Below are 13074 nucleotides of genomic sequence, written 5' to 3' on the forward strand. Positions count from 1 at the left end.
ATAAATAGAAGGCCTATGTTGTTCTGTTGAGCGATGCTAGACAGTGGTAGAGTACCAGCTGAGCAAGAAAACCAAGTGACTGTGAGGTCTTGAGTACAAACACTGGTCCCCACTAAGGGGGAAAATAAAAAGCAGAATTAGAGAACTCAGAAGTTTCACATCGCCTTCTCTGAAATTAAAACATAGATTCCAGGTACAAAGAATCTGGACAGAGAGAAGTGACCCTTTCCTGTCTACTGAGTGGCAGCCAGCAGGGTCCAGGTTGGAAAGAACTGGAGGGAGGCCCTTGTTGTCAAGCTTGCCTGCTGCTCCCACTCACTTTTAAGAAGTTTGGAGGGCTGGAAGTGAAAAGAGGGCAAGAAAGTGGGTTATCAGTTCCTTCTGGGAACTTGTAAATCATTTCCTGAAAACTCATTGAGATGTGTTCCAGCACCAACAGTAGAAATTATGTTTGTGTTTTTACCCCCCTTAGAGTGATATTCTATGCTGTTATTCTATTTTCTTTGCTTCTGGGAACAGAAGAAGCTTCTGAGAACAGAAAAGACAATATTACTTTTCTCTGTGTTTTATGTATAAATGAAGAAAAGATTGCTGTAGTGGAAACCAAGAAGTGGCCTTTATGATACATGAAATTCATCAGATACTTTCCTCTCATGACAGGTGATGGAAATGTACAGGAACAGTGGGAGAAGCTGGTAGCTTATAGGAAGCCAAGATGACAAGAGTTTTCCTAAATAATCTGTAAGTAAATTTTTATTAGTATTTTGGAATTCTTTTAATTACTGAATGATTGTCTTTAAGAGGCCATGGTAAAAGGACAGCACAAAATAATTGAAAAGTTTTCTCTTAAAAGTCAATATTCAGACACTTCAGAATGCATACTAACATTTGAGAAATCTTATTTTTCTGTACATCTTTCTTGATAGGGATATGTCACTTTGAGTTGGGCTCATTGGTTTGGTTGGTATAGCAAAAGTGTTTAAAGAACTAAAAGAAGATTCCTTACACCAGGTGGACATTTAAATGAAACTTGGAATGGCCATGTTCAGGTCTCAGGTATTTCTTGGTTCCTATTTCCCACTCAAATAGCTTTTGCAGGTATGTTTTAGAAATAAATATGACTGCACTTGATGAATATGAAGATTAGGTACTTTGTCTAGACCTTCTTCCTATTAATGCTTGTTTATTATCTGACCGTTATTGTGGTTGATTTTGGTTTCATTGTCCCAGTGACACTGCTAGTACATGTGGTAGCATTGTGGAAAGATCAGGTATTTTTGAGTCAGATATCCCAGAGCTGATGTGCTGTTGTAAACTTTAGCAGTTACTCAAGCTTGCAGAACCTCAGCTGACTCATTTGTGTATTGGATTTGATAATAGTTCTCTTGAAATGAAAGTCTAGTCATAGTACTTTTAGTCTGAAATGGACTATCAGTGGTACATTTTAGAGTTACAAGAAATGTAGTTGCTTTCTGTCCTTATGTTTGTGTCATGATTTTTAATTTACAAGCCTTTATTCTGACTCAAAAAACTGGCCAGTTCAAGCACCATGGCTTCTGTGAAATATTGCTGATTAACACTCTACGAAGCAAATGTAGAAAAATGCCAGGTCAGCTCTTCCAGTAGGGCTTGTAATGCTCACAGATTTCTGGAGTGTGACTATTCCCATCATAGCTGATTCTATACTACCAATGAGGCAACAAAAGGAGAACTAGAAAGTAGCACACTAGCATGCCACTGTATAGTTTTGTGACAGCAAGACACAGTAATTGCAAATAGCATCAAGAGCTTGGGTATTAGTGAAATAATTGACAAGTGATGAGTATATGGGTACTGAACATTTGTTATCTTTGTTTTAGTATAAATAAAAACTCAGTGTATATAATCTTTCTTTATATGGTATTGAGGATTAAACCTAGGCAACTGCTCTACCACTTGAGCCATGCCCCCAGCCCTGTATAATTTAACTTTTAACAATAGCTGTGTTTAATAACCACCTTACTAATAATTCCCAGAAATTGATAGTTGGCTCTAGTGGACTGATGTTAGCTGTCTGTAGCACACTGCTAATTGTTGGTTTCCTGTTAAGATATTTTGAAGCTACAGTTTGTCAGTGATCAGTCTCAGCAACAGTGGTGAGTTTGGTTTGGTTGGTAACAGCAAAGTTTGCTTTTGAATCAATACTTGGCATAACCTAAGCTATCATGCCACATGCCTTCTGCAACCAAAGATAAATGCTAAGGCCAATTTAGAATTTAAATCTCTTTTCTTAAAAGTGTGAGTAGAGTTCATTTCAACCAACCACTACGTGAAGCTTTGCCATTGATTCAAAACTTTAAGCTTTATTTGTACAAGCAGAAAGGGAAATCAAGGAAACAACCTCATTCATAATAACCTCAAAAAATACCTAGGAATTAACCTAACCAAAGATGTAAAGGAACTATTTAATGAAAACTATAAACGCCTAAAGAAAGAAACCATAGAGGACACCAGGAAATGGAAAAACTTTCCATGTTCTTGGATAGGCAGAATTAATATAGTGAAAATGGTCATACTGCCAAAATTGATATACAAATGCAATACAGTTCTCATTAAAATCCTAGTGATATACTTACTGAAATAGAGAAAACAATCTAAAAATTCACGTAGAACAACAAAAGACCTGTAATAGCCAAAGCAATTCTAGGCAAAAGAAACAATGCAGGAGGGATCATGATACCGTATTTCAAGCTCTACTATAGAGCCATAATGACAAAGACAGCTTGGTATTGGCATAAAAATAGACTTGAAGACCAATGGAATAGATTAGAAGGTCCAGAAATAAAACCACATACTTACAGCCAGCTGATATTTGACAAAGGAGCTAAAGACATACAGTGGAAAAAGCACACCATCTTCAAATATTGGTGCTGGGAAAACTGGGTGGCCACATACAGAAAACTAAAAGTGTACCCCAGCCTGTTACCATGCACTAACATCAACTCAAAATGGATTAAAGACCTTGACATCAAACCTGAAACTCTGAAAATACTGCAGGACAGAGTAGGAGAGACACAAACTTAAAGGCACAGGCAGGAACTTCATAAACAGAGTCCCAGGGTCACAACAAGTTGGAGAGAGACTCAACAAAGGGACTACCTTAAAATAAAAAGTTTCTGCACAGCAGAACTAGCAACCAAACTAGAAAGACAGTCAATTGGGAAAATATATTTACTAGCAATGTATCAAACAAGGGCCTAATATCCATTATATACAGGGAACTCAAGAAACTAATCCCTCCCAAATCTAACAAACCAATCATTAAATGGGCAAGGGAGCTAAAGAGAGACTTCTCAGAAGAGGAGATAAAAATGGCAAAACACATGAGGAAATGTTCATCATCCCTGGCTGTAAAGGAAATGCAAATAAAAATAACCCTGAGATACAACCTTACCCCAGTCAGAATGGCCAACATCCTAAATTCAGCCAAGGACAAATACTGGATGGGATGCGGAGAAAGAGGAACCCTACTTCACTGCTGGTGGGAATGTACCCTAATATAACCACTTTGGAAAGCAGTCTGGAGGGTCCTCAGAAAGCTAAATATAGATCTTCCCTATGACCCAGCCATACCACTCGTAGGCATCTATCCTGAGCAACAGGAACCAGGATACAAGGACAGATGCACCTGCATGTTCATTGAAGTACTGTTCACAATAGCCAAGATATGGAAACAACCCAGATGCTACACTACAGATGAATGGATCCAAAAATTGTGGTACCTGTATACAATGGAATATTATGCAGCTATTAGAAAAGACAAAATAATGGCATTTGCAGGGAAATGGTTGGAACTAGAAAAAAATCATTTTGAGTGAGGTAAGCCAAGAGCAAAGAGACAAACGGCACATGGTCTCCCTAATAAGTGGTTGCTAAATCCAAAATGCAAGGAGATGTGATAAAATAAACAGGACTTGAGAAACAAAGGACCTCCACTAAGTTTGTCGTATCATTACTAAAAGACCTCATGTTCTTAAACACATATATGGTATATATGCGCACATTTGAGGGAAGTTAGGAAGAGAACACAGAATCAGAGGGAAATGGGAACTGGACACTGATCAAAACAAACTAACCAACTCAAGGGCAGCAATGGGAGGGAGGGAATGAGAAGGAAAGAGGGAACAGCTTACACTGAGCAAAAGGAAAGAAATGTACATATCACCTGATGTGGAAGAAATAGTTGTCAAAAGCTCATAGAATTCACAAACACTATAGACCACAATAATGACAATTTGCCTCATGAAGGTTAAAAAGTGTTTGTGATTTTAAGTATCACTATCTCATAATACTGTGAAATTTGTGAAATTTATGTAATCAATCACAATAAAAAATTATTAAAAAACAAAAAACTTTAATCTTTAATGAAAAGCAAATTTCCCCCAGAGAAGAAAGACCAAACTGAACAGCTTAAATTTCATCTAGCTTGAGTAACATTTTCAAGAGAAAAATGGAGAAAAGAAAGAATGCTGAGATACGTATCTGTGTTTATTCTAGAAACAGTTTCTTTAGTCTTTCTTTTTCTAGTTTGTTCTTTAGAAGAGATTGATTGAAGCCTGGAATTGCTAAGTAACAGCTAAGATTATGGTGCTTGTTTTTATTTTAAATTTCACCCACTTAGTTCTCAAAACACTTTATTAAACCTTAAAATGCCTTGGATATTTCTAAACATTCATTTGTGTCAATTTCCTGAATCAGTCTTACATAATCTTTAAATATTCAATTTCCTTATTTCCTCTTAAAACAAAAGGTATTTATAGTCCCTACCAAATCAGGGAATTATTGCAAAATTAATTCTTGTTCATTTCCTTTGGAAGCTCATGGTTAATATCTGAGCATTTTGCCTGGATTTTGAAAGACTGCCATGAGGCTTAAGTAGTTTGATTGAAGGTATCCTTAGTAACTAAAAACAAACACAGCAGTAAGAATTAATAGAATTATTTTTTTGTCACAGCACCTTTTGACTTATATTTTCATCTTTAGCTAAGGATGAATCTCTTGTTGCTTCTGAACATCCCAAGTCAATAAGAATTTTTTGGAAGTAGAGCTGTGGCTCAAAGTAGTTAAACACTAACTTGAGCAAAAACTAAACTCAGGGATAGTACCCAGGCCCTGAGTTCAAGCCCTCTCCCCTCCAAAAAAAGGATTTCTCTTGTTAGATTGCTGCCAGGACTGCAGTATTCAGATGGGCACATTTATAGTCTTGCATTCTGTCCTGCCTTCTTCGGAATCATGGGTTTTGAACATGGATTCCAGTGCAAATAAAAGAGTTTAAGGGAAGAACATGTTTGACAAGAAATGTACTCACTACCTTATTTATGTAACTATAACCCCTCTGTACATCACCTCAACAATAACATTTTTTTTCTTTTTTTATTGTGGAAATACTGTACAGAGGGGTTACAATTACATGGGCAAGATAATGAGTACATTCCTTATCAAGCATTGTAGCCTCCTCCTTTGTTTCCCCTTCCCATCCTCCCCCACCCTCCCAACAATAAAATTTTTTAAAAAGTAAAACTATAACAGTTTACCTAAGGAATCAGTAATCTCTGCATTGTTGGACTTATTTGCTTCTGTAATATCATTCTGCCTATACTACTATTCCTTTATTCCTCTTTTCTCCCCTCAAACACTACCATCTGTATTTCCAGAACAAGCTTACACATTTTCTCTCTCTCTCTCTCTCTCTCTCTCTCATATATACACACACCTCTCTCTCCCCCTCTCTTTCCCTCTCTTCTCTCTCTCCCTCTCCCCTCTCTCTCCCTCCACCCTCTTCCCAAAGCTTCCTTTACATCTTCAGAGTATTCCCTGTGGATTGCATAAGACCAGACTTCAACTGTCACCAGAGGGTATATGCATGGTAAAGGTTCTGTGTGCCCATGTAGCTGTGGAGCAAGGAAGGTGCTCCTGGGCACTTGAGGACAGGGAGGCTTTGGTATTCTGTTAGTTGTGCTCATTTGGCTGTGGGAACCCCATACTCTTTGGGTATTTGCTTTCTGTTAGTTCAGCTTCATCTACTTGTTCTGTTCTTCTTGACCATGTCTTCAAAGTATCATTTAAACCCTCCCATTCTCCATTTGTACGTATTCACCTGTTGACAGTAGGTGTCCTTAGTTGACATATATCATAGGCCCTTTAATTTCACAGATGATGTGTTAATTTTTGTTTCCTGTCATAAATTGCTTAATATATTATTGAAACAAAATTAAGCCCTTTTCCAGTTGTGTTTTCTTTGATTTATTTTCTCCCCTCCAGTTAATGGTCCTCTTTTCCATGTTGTATGAAGTAGAGTTCATTGTTGTTAATTGGTCTGCTCCTTTGTCTTTAGATGGTTATTGCTGAACCAGTTTGTTTTGCTTTGATTATACAGTACCTTAATTTGGAGGTGATCTCTCATAATTTGAGGGGCAGGCATGTGATGACCTGACATGTCAAGGAGATCTAACTTAATTAAATACTCCTGGGAACTAGTTCTGGCTTGAATCCATGAAGTGAAATTAGGAGCTCATAGAGGAATGTGTGACTGGTGAGTTCTGTGTTAAGACTATGCAGTTTAGCTGTTTCCCTTCCTTTGTGAATGAATTCAGCTATTTTCTGTCCCATTACTTCTGAGCACCTCTACTTTGATACATAGGGTAATTTACTATCAAAGTCAAATTTTAGCGTAGAGCTCTTCAAACTTCTTTTGGTAAATATATATGGAAAGAAATGGTCAACAGCCTCCTGGAGAAGGAACACTACAATAACTGTCAGGGTGTATTGGGAATGCTCTCTGATTTAAGTATGGTGGTTCCTTTTGTTGTTGTTGACTGCCTATTCTAATCTTTTGGTGGGTTCTTAAATGTTGTTCTTAACCTGTTTTAGGACAAATATGTTTAATGTATTCTTTTAAGTCTGGTGTTTTCTTGAGTGTTTATCTTAATGTTATGTTTTAAGACAAATATATTAACTATATTCTCTTGTATGTAGTAAATACTGTGTAATCAAAAAAAGTGTTAAGGTTATAAAAAACCCAGTTCATGTTGCTGTGTCCACAGCTAAAATAAAGATTCTTCTTTTTTTTTACTTTGGTTTTCTCTTAAAAGAGTTGGGCACTGCTGGCTCACGTCCCTGATCCTAGCTACTCAGGAAGCTGAGATATGAAGATTGTGGTTCGAAGCCAGCCCAGGCACAAAAGTACATGAGACGCTTGTCTCAATAAACTACTCAGAAAAAGCTGGAAGTGGTGCTGTAGCTCAAATGGTAGAGCACTACCTTTGAGCACAAAGAGGTTCGGGGACAGTGCCCAAACCCTTAGTTCAAGCCCCAGGACTGGTTAAAAATAAAATAGACTTGAGAATATAGGGATAGCGCTTTTTCATAAAATAGGTCAAAAGAAAATTTTAGTGAAATTACTGTTAATAAATCCTTAATTTTTAGATGATTTTTGTGTAAAAGTATGAATGAATTTAAAACTTCCTTAGAAAAACACTTATTTGGACATGTTAAAGTACCTTAGGAAATAGCATGTTAAAGTCTGGCTAGTGAGTGTCACCGCCCACTAGGCTGTTCTCCTTTTAGGTACTTGCACAGAGTATGAGTCATCTGGCCTTAGTTCCTCATCTGTAAAGCCATCCCATTTAGCTGCTCTTGATTGAGTATTAAGCTGAGGGGCCAGACACATGTGGTTTTGAAACAGCTATGACGTGATGTGCCATTGACCCAGACATGGATAGCCTTTTTGACTCTCAGCCTTATTATGGGTTCTGTGTAGTTGTCAACATCTGCTTTGCAAGGGTTGCATATGGATTTATGTGAAACATGGATTATGTGAAACATAATGCATGTAAGACAGAAGCCACTGTCATTCCTAGTCTACGGAATAAATTAGAATTGATGTTGCTTTTCTTGTTCTAGGTAGAATTTCCTTTAGGTACAATGTTGCGAATGGAGTTTGAGTGCAGTATTAGAAATGTTATTGACGTTACATTTCATACCAGCCATGAATTAAATAGGCATTTAAAGACTGTCAAGACCAGCCTCTACACTGGAGACATAGTGTCTCCACTGAAGTGCACTCCAAGAGCTGAGCTAGAGTTCATTAACTTTAGACCTAGAAGTGTACTTTTAGAATATAATTTATTACCAGGTGGAGTTCTACTTGGATAAGCTTTCACATTAGGCATAAAATGAAATTTCTTGGTAGATGATCCTACTTTTTTTAGAAGGAAAATGAAACCTTGTTGCTACTTCTGGGAAATAGACCCACCTTCTTCTGGTAATTTACTGCTTTTCCTGCCAGTCCATCTAGATGATCCTTGTGTAGGTAGACCAGACCATCTGTGGTGCATGGCCCCTAACTGGACCAGATGTGAGTCTGGAGCATTTAAAAAATCCCATCTGTGAAGAGTAATGCTTCTTAGTTTCAGATCTGGAAGTTAGAAGAAGGCAGACTTCAGGAAAGGCCAACAAAGCCAACTTGTAGAAGCAAAGATGCCATCTTATTTTGATGGAGTTTATTTTGGGAAGGTCCCAAGACCCAGCTGAGCTACCTGCCTTTCGGTTTGCTGATTATTTCAGGTCACTGTGTTGTACCTTGCTTTTGCTTGTGTTGCTTCTAGTGCCGTCTCTGTTACCTTTAAGTGGAAGAATGCTGACTAATTCATTTTGGTTGTTTATACTCAAAATATTTATTGGTGTCTTTGTCATAGGCAATTACAATAAAATATTTAATTGGTTAGTAGGGAAGCTGACTTACTACATAGCTTTTTATTACCACTTGTCATAAAAGCAGAAATATATTCACACTAATTAAAGGTATCTACTGACTGTGGGTATGTGTGGTAATGAGTCTTGATAAAATGTTCTCTGATACTATTGTCATTAACTTTTAGCTTTAACCACTGAAACAAATTCATGCCTGTTATGGTTCTAGAAGTTAAAGTTGTCTTAAAGAACTGTTCTTTGCTACCTCTAATTTTATTACTGAAGCCATCTTGGTGTAGTAAACAGGGAGATATTTGTGGTTCTAATAAGTATGTCAAGAGACATGTTTATATGTAAGGAGGAATTAGTGCCCTGGCAAATTGTCAGAGGTGCATGTTAACTGTTCCTTACTTGAAAGGAACATGGAATGACTCACTACCTCTGTTCATTTTGATGCATTAGTGTTTGGGGAACTGAGATTTGATGTGACATACTGTTCTGTAAACTTCATTTCCTTTTAGGAAGTATTGGATGTACTTTCCCAGTAGCATTCTGCATTGTTGGAACATGTAAAGTGCAAGGAAACACAGCTGCCACTTGAGTTCTGTTTGCCAACTGGTTTGAACAACTATAATAATTGTTTATTCTTGATGTGCTAGCAGTCAAAGGTTTTCCTTCTCCATTGTGGCTGTTCTATAACTTAAACATCATTAGATCAACCACAATGATTATTCAGAATCTCCTAAAACTGGGGATTTAAAACCTCTGAATCACTCTATTCCTCAGAGGACTCTATCTGGTGAGAGAGAAAGGTCAGGGATGTCACTAAGGCACTAGTGTGTTGGGTTGTGAACCACAACACCAAATGATCAGCAAGTCACTGGTGACTCACGCCTGTAATCCTACTTACTCAGAAAATTGTGGTCTGAGGATTTCAAGCCAGTCTTGGCAGAAAAGTAGAGCAGTGAGAAAACCAAGCAAGTGTGTGAGGCCTTGAGTTCAAGCCCCAGTACCAATACAAACAGAAAAAAAGAATTAACTCTGAAGGATTTTGGGGATGTGAGAAGGAAGAGAAGAAGGAGAGGAGAGGAGAGGAGAAAGGAAAGGAAAGAAAAGGAGAGGAGAGGAGATACCCAATTCTTTAGTTAATGAGAGGATTCTAGGAGGAGAATTTGAGTGGATCCTAAATGGTCTAAGTAGTAAAAAGAGTAGTGTGGGACACTCAGCAGACAAAAGGAATGGTGTGGGCCAAGGTGTGGAGGTAAAAATCTGGCATAGATGGATGGGTTCTTTACTAGCTTCTCAAAGACCACGTGTGGGTTTGCAGAGATAGGTGGAAGTGGGTTTCTAAATGATTTTCAATGTCACATCATTGAGCCTGTGTGTTCCTCCAAAAGTATCTTAGAAACAATCACCCCTTTTCACTTGTGAGGAAATTCTATCCTTATGGTATTGGTGTCCCTTTTGTTTCTGAAGCACAGAAGTAATAGGAAATATCCTGTAAGGATCTAAGTTCTGATCACAGTTAATCAAATTTATGAGGCCTTCTTTCTGGATGGAGCTCCTACTCTGAATTTCAAGTTTGACTGAGTCCTAAACAATAGATTTCCTGTGTGTGCTCCTCAGCAGTAGATCTCAACGTATCTGTGTACTGCTACACTCACCAATATAACTATATTTTTCAGTTGGTGTTAAGGTTTATTGAGTTGTTTCCACATACAAGTTTTATGTTGTCCTCTAAAAATAAAATAACTGCTGTTCTTGGTATAATAGCCAATGTATTATTGGTTTACTTAGTGTGATTCATTGTAATCATTTGCAACTAGAAAATCAGTAAAAATATAAATAAATTGAAGTAAACATTTGGAGAAAGTTACCTATAAAGTCAGTTGGTTTGCTTTTGACCTCTGCTACATAAAGTTATAATTATTGACTGAGAGGAAAGGTTTATGACATAATACCATGCTAAACTTTTGCCATTTGCCATGTGGCAATGATGATGTGTCAGAAGACTTAAGGGAGGTGTCTGCCAGCTGGAACCAATTAAGAGACACCCACCCTCAATGTGTGTGATGGGACTAAGGCCTAGAGCATAATGGAAAGATGGTACAGGTGTGAATGAAGCCTTCTTTACCTGTTGATGATGAATTGCCATGAGTGAGGAAGAGACCTCAGATAGATTTAAGATTTTGCTTCAAGTTAAATCTCATTCTAGGAGAATAAAATTACCTTTATGAGAAATATGAGAATCAAGAGTGATGTATCAGCTTCATTGAGGGTATAGGCCCAGCTTCTTATTTTGATTTCTGTTGTTAAGGATAGCATTAGGCTATTGATCCATCTTGTTTCTACTCAAAAACATAGGTTAGTCTCCCAGCTGGGAGAACTCATGGAAGTTTTCAGAAAGATGAAGCAAGTTGCCTAGTCACTTACGGTAGAGCTGGGTCTGACTCCTTGTGCAGTGTTCTTCCTATTTTCCCCTCTGCCTTGGAGAAAAGAGCAACATTTCACCTTAGATCTTGTCTTGGGCTAAAGAGAGTTTTGAAGAAATCTTGGCTTGGGGAATGAAAAGAAATATGAGAAAGTTAAATATGAGATCTTCTCCAAAGTGATTGTTTCACTTGTAATTTAACCCATATCTTTTCTTCCTGTTAGAAATTCTCTTACAGTCATTAATGATGAACTGATTTCTTAAGAGGGCCTCAAGAATTAGTTTAGTAGTCTATTATACTTTGCTAGTTTCCAACTACTTAAAATTTCTTTTAAATATTTTTATCCTCAAATAATGTTCAGGGTATAGTGACTTGAATATTTTCAGATTACTCTTTAAAATTTTTATTTAATTATGGCCAAAATGAAATAATTGCAACAAAGACCTCTTCCCCCCTCTCCCCCTTAATATACCATTGTATAAGAATACCAGGGCTGGGGGCAAGGCTCAAGTTGTAGACTCAGGGCTCATTCTCTAGTGCTGTCCAGAAAACAGAACCCCCCCCCCCCCCCATCCTAAACCATAAACTGCTTAAAATTTTCATGGCTTGAATAACAGACCAGGTAACACCAAAGAACTATTTCAGCTCTAAAATTCTTTGGACATTTGATCATAAGAGACATGAAAGCATTATGGGGTAGTTTAAAAAGAGTTTGAGAGTCTGGTTCAAGACTGAGAAGGCCAGGTCTTAGAACATTTTCTAAGGTCATTTGTTGAGGTCAATAAATGCTTTGCATGTGTTATTTCATAAAATCCTTGTCTGACAAGCTGTGAGGAGGGCCTTTTAAACCCCTCCCTTCAGCAGGTTAAATGCGTTGCTGGGGCCATACAGAGCCAGAGATGGGACCCCTGTCTGGTTCTCTGCACTGGGAGTCCCCCAGGAACTTTCCCTGGCAGATGCGAATGGACACCCCTATGAAGTACACATCTTAACCAGGTGAATCCTTGCTTTCATGGAAGTTTTACAAGGGCAGCTCCCCTTTCCAGCCGTTGCATTAAAGTAGTTAAAGGCTTAAAGGAAGAAAAGGCCTGGAAGGTGGCTAAGCCTGATAGAAATCAGGAAAAGAAAGTTCCGCCTTCACCCACAGTCACTCCTGCTTATTGGCTGGGATTGAACTCGCTGACTCATTTCTTTTTCGCCGAGGCCACACCCTGCATTCCAAAATCCCTCTGCCGCCCGGCCACACCCACCGGCCTCGCGGGAGCCTCCGCGCGGGCTCGGGCGTCCCGGCCGGCGGCTGCTCTCCCGGAGAGGACCGGCGTCTCTGCTCGGCCGGAGCTCGTGCACCGCGTCGCCGCGCGGGCCGGCTGGGACCGACAGCGGCGGGGCCCGGGTCGCCGCGCCGATCCCCGCGCGCCCCGGCGAGCAGCGCGCCCTCGCAGCGCCCGGGCCGCGCGCGGACCTGGCGCGGTGGGAACTCCGGGCGGAGGGACGCGCGTGAGTATCGCGGCTCGGCCTGGGATGCCGAGGTTCCCCGAAGAGCCCTGGGGGAAGGCGCGCCGCGCTCCCGGGCGGCCCACGCCAACAACAAGCCGGGGGCGAGACGAGTCGTGTCTTCCAGAAGGCAGCCAGCACGACCGTCCGTGGTTTCCTCCACCGCAGCCGAGGGAAGGGAATCCCGCGTGCCTGCCGGCATTGGCGTTGATTAGTCACACCTGGGAGCCCGCCGTGCGGTTGCTGATTGGTGGGCCAGGGCGTCGGTGGAGGAACCCCTAAACGACCCCAACACCCCGAGAAGCTAACTGCCGCAGACCCACTGCCCCGGAGGCTCGTGGCGGGGGCGAGATCGCGAGTCTCCTGGTTACTGTACGTGTCAGACAGTCCGCGCGTTCCCCAGCGCCGGCGCCCCGGC

General features: G+C 39.9%; 1 protein-coding gene across 4 annotated transcripts in view; it reads left to right on the forward strand.

The window, feature by feature from the left end:
- Sgms1 (sphingomyelin synthase 1) overlaps positions 1–13074 on the forward strand; it is a 250449-nt gene that overhangs the window by 138961 nt on the left and 98414 nt on the right. For all 4 annotated transcript variants that reach the window (XM_042689212.1, XM_042689214.1, XM_042689211.1 and 1 more), the window contains exon 5: positions 661–741. The gene's annotated coding sequence lies outside the window, so the exon portion shown is untranslated. The remainder of the gene's footprint in view (positions 1–660; positions 742–13074) is intronic.

The sequence above is a fragment of the Dipodomys spectabilis genome, unplaced genomic scaffold, assembly GCF_019054845.1.
Source record: "Dipodomys spectabilis isolate Male_0828 unplaced genomic scaffold, ASM1905484v1 ptg000125l, whole genome shotgun sequence".
Lineage (NCBI taxonomy): Eukaryota > Metazoa > Chordata > Mammalia > Rodentia > Heteromyidae > Dipodomys > Dipodomys spectabilis.